The following is a 3,574-nucleotide window of genomic DNA, read 5'->3' as shown; positions in this document are numbered from 1 at the left end:
CCCCCCACATTCAGAAACAGACTGCTGTCGGAACGAGAGGACCCTGGGCAGAGAAGCACACCCTCTTTAACTCCAAGTCCCAGTGCTCTGAGGAGGAGGGGCACAACGCTTGAACTGGAACCCAGGCCTCAGGCCCTTTCCATAATTTGTAGAAGGTGAGAGGAAGGGCTCCGATCTGGAGGTGTCCACAGACCACAGACACTGTTGCATCACTTTGGCTCAACGGGAAAAAAGGGTTTACAGAGAAATTCTTCTCCAAAGAGACTGAGGAAAGAACCAAAAAAGGAGAAACTCAAAATGGAATTAACAAAAAGAGAGCAGGGACGGTAACCATGGCCTCATGCATTTTCCTTCATTCTTTAGCGTTGATTCCACACAGGATGCACCTTAGGGCATTTCTAGGAATATTCTCAACATCTAGACCAAAAACTCCGAAGGGGAAGCATGAGGCACCTGGTTTGACTGTTCTCTCCCACCCCACCCCTTTATTCCCCACAAAGCACTGCATAGGGCAAGATTCTCCTTTAGTCTTTTATGCCAGTGGAGAGAATGGCATAAGAAGCATAAACATGCAATCTTTTCCTGACTTTCAGCTGTTACTTACTATTACGTTCTCTTTAAGGGAATGAGCATAAAGATTCTCTTTGGGGCTTTTACTTAACGACAAAAATTGATCAATACTAAAATTCTCAAACTGTAGTGCTGAACGCATGGGACTTGAAATCAATTGGATGGAATAGGAACTTCTAGTTTTATATGAAAAATATTAAAGAAAATACTAAATTTTATTATATGTAATAAGGGAGGTATTGTTTTCTGTGCACTGGGTTTCAATGAAATGCTCGTTTCCTGTTTTATCTTGTCTTCAGGAAAGTTGGAGAAACTCTCCTCAAAGAAGGGAGGTCAGAAGTCTAATCCATTCATCTACCTCTTTTATCTTCTCACTTTTTTCCACGTTGTACAAAGAGTGCTGTTGAGAGAGGCATACAAATCCCCTCAATGGCTGATGGATATTCAGGGTTTTTAATGAAGCAGCCACACATTCTGGGCATTTCTATCCTGAACCTGAGATCATCGTAGAGGAATGGTCCTTGTCACGTCTAGCTGCATGTTAGAATCCCTGGGGAGCTTTTGAAATCTACTGAAGCCCAAACCCCACTCCTGACAATTTAAATGAGAATCGCCAGGTGGGAGGTCAAGGCACTGATCTTAATTAAATTTTCACCAGGTGCTTATTACAGGGCAGTGTTAATGCCAGCTCCAATGAGGCCCTGAGGTGAGGATGCTGAGTCCCTGGAAGCCCCATGCACATTAGCACAGGCCTGCACATGTGGGCCGAGGAGAAAGCTGGCTCCAGGCCAGTCCAGCACTCCCACCTGTGACCCAGGTTCTCATTTGGTTTTTGTCATCTGGGCTCTTTGTCCTCAGTTTTAACACTTCTTCTTCTTCTTCACATGGAGAGGTCCACGGTTAAGGGTTGTCCTAGGTCAGATTCCCAAAATGACTCAGGAGGAAGATCCATGTGTGAGTGACTCATTGAGAAGAAAGAGGCAGTGGAGTTGGGGAAGCTGGGAAGGGAAGGCAAAGAAATGAAGAAAGTGTGTGATTTCAGGCAAAGTGCCTTGTGTTCAGCGGCATCAATGATGCTCTTGTGATGAGGAGGACCATGGGCTCAGGCTTGCCCGTGGCTAAGATGAAAGCAGAGAGGGAATATCAGGACAGCAGCGGCAGGGACACAGCAGAGTTCAGAGAGCAAACGAGATGGAGCTGGCAGGGCCTGGCAGGGTGGCAGCTCCCATGGAAAACAGAGGGAAGGCCAGACAGAGGTCGCATCAGCTGTTGGAGTGAACAAATGAGGAAGAGAAGAGACAGCGGGAGATTGAGCTAGAATCTTAGCTAGAGAGCCATGAGGCATAAGTGCATCTAAGAGCCACCGATGTGATTACCTCAGTACCCTCAGCTGAAGGCTGGGGAAATTGCATGTTATCCTCCACTTGTTGAAGAGCAGTTTTCTTTTGATAATCTTCTGTTTCTGGGCACTTAAGGCAGCTGAGCCCTCAAGAGCATCACCCTCCAGCTTGGGAGGTTTCTTTCCTCTGAGGGAAGCATCGAAACCCAGTCCTGAAAAATAAAACCACAGCCAACAGGATCCATTGTTATTCCTGATCGTACTGGGACTTAATCCTCCACCCAGGAGGGACATCAAATAAGCAGAGTGGCCAGAACAAGAAAGGCCACTGAAAGTCCATGGGTGAGGTGAGGCCAATGGCGACACTTTCATATTTTCTCTTTCTTTGATCTTACTCACACTACCCAGTAGTGATGAGATTGCCAGGAGGTGTGGGAGAGGCCCATCACCTCCCCGCTCCCACCCTCTGACGACTAACAATGGACCAGAGCTTCGTATTCCCCTTTTCTCTCTCACCTTGGAAGAGCGGCCACTGATTTCTGAAGAGACCGTGGGCTCTAAAGCTCCAGGTGGTGGAGCAAAGGCCAAGCCTGGCTTTGCCATCACCACAGTCCAACTGGTCCAGCTGCAGCAGCAGATAACTGGTCACCTGGGTGCCTGGCTGCAGCTGTGTCTGTGAAGCTTGCAGCTCTGGCCTTTGGAAACTCCAGTTTGTCCTCAAAGGCCCTCGGTGACCGGCCTCCAGGGTGGGAGCTGAAAGGAGAAGAGGGCTCAGTGGCACCAATCCCAGGTTTCCTTTCCTCAGCCCTGGGAGCCCACCCATTTCTAATGTCCATGCCTGTCAGTGAGACCACCCAGCAACCCAAAGCAAAAAGGCAGACCTCATGTACATGAAGGAGCTGTCAGCTTCACGTGTGTCCCTGGGGATGCTGAGATGGCAGGTGACAGGATGCAGTGTCCCAGAAGTGAGAAACCCACTGAGTCCAGAGGACTTTGGATGGAAGGATGAAGTCATGCCTGTGAATCTGTTCTCATTAACTTAGTCCTATAGCTTAGAGAGAAGGTTCTAGAGAGGCCTTAGGACATGGGGGAGAAAGTGATGTTGATGTGTACCCACAGTACAAAAGAACAGGGAGAGAAGTACGGCCACAAGTCTTCAGGTCCGGTAGAAGACACACTTGGGAAACCGTAGAACAGGGACCGAGTTATCCGAAGTTTTGTAAAGTTCTGCGGCCTTTTGAGCAGCTTTGTCTGTAATTTTTGACTGTCCTCCACCCACCCACACATGTAAATATCTATAGCCACGCAGGGCACCGGCAGCTACAGGACATGTAGTAGAGGTCTGAGTCCCCGATTGGAAACTTAGGGACAGAGAAGTGCCACAGAGTCAGACTTTGTGGTTCTTCAGGGAGGTAAGAGAGCACTCAGTCCTGTGTCACACACCCCTCGGTGGGGGCTGGGCAGTTCTCCCTAATAAACGTGTATATTTTGACTGTGAAATGAACACATACTCTCAGAAAGGGGGCTAACAAAGACTTCAAATAGCCTCAGGCCAGTCCAGGTCAGACTCAGGCGGGCTCCTGGCCCGCAGGGCCTGCTCTGCACTGCGTGGGCTCCCCTCTCTCCTGCCCTCTAGCCATCCTCATTCTCACCAAGGGTTCACTG

The 3,574-nt window shown here is 48.9% G+C and overlaps 1 long non-coding RNA gene across 1 annotated transcript; it reads right to left on the bottom strand.

Moving 5' to 3' along the window:
* Positions 1–879: 879 nt before the first annotated feature.
* Positions 880–3,567, bottom strand: LOC124232710 (uncharacterized). The gene is made up of 3 exons (XR_006886909.1): positions 2,791–3,567; positions 2,426–2,662; positions 880–2,121 (listed from the first exon to the last, which is right to left on the bottom strand). It is a non-coding gene; the product is annotated as an uncharacterized LOC124232710 (long non-coding RNA).
* Positions 3,568–3,574: the final 7 nt, after the last annotated feature.

Source organism: Equus quagga, unplaced genomic scaffold (genome assembly GCF_021613505.1).
Source record: "Equus quagga isolate Etosha38 unplaced genomic scaffold, UCLA_HA_Equagga_1.0 108381_RagTag, whole genome shotgun sequence".
Classification (NCBI taxonomy): Eukaryota; Metazoa; Chordata; class Mammalia; order Perissodactyla; family Equidae; genus Equus; species Equus quagga.
Note: the sequence above shows the minus strand (reverse complement) of the source record. Positions and strands in the feature narration are given on the sequence as shown.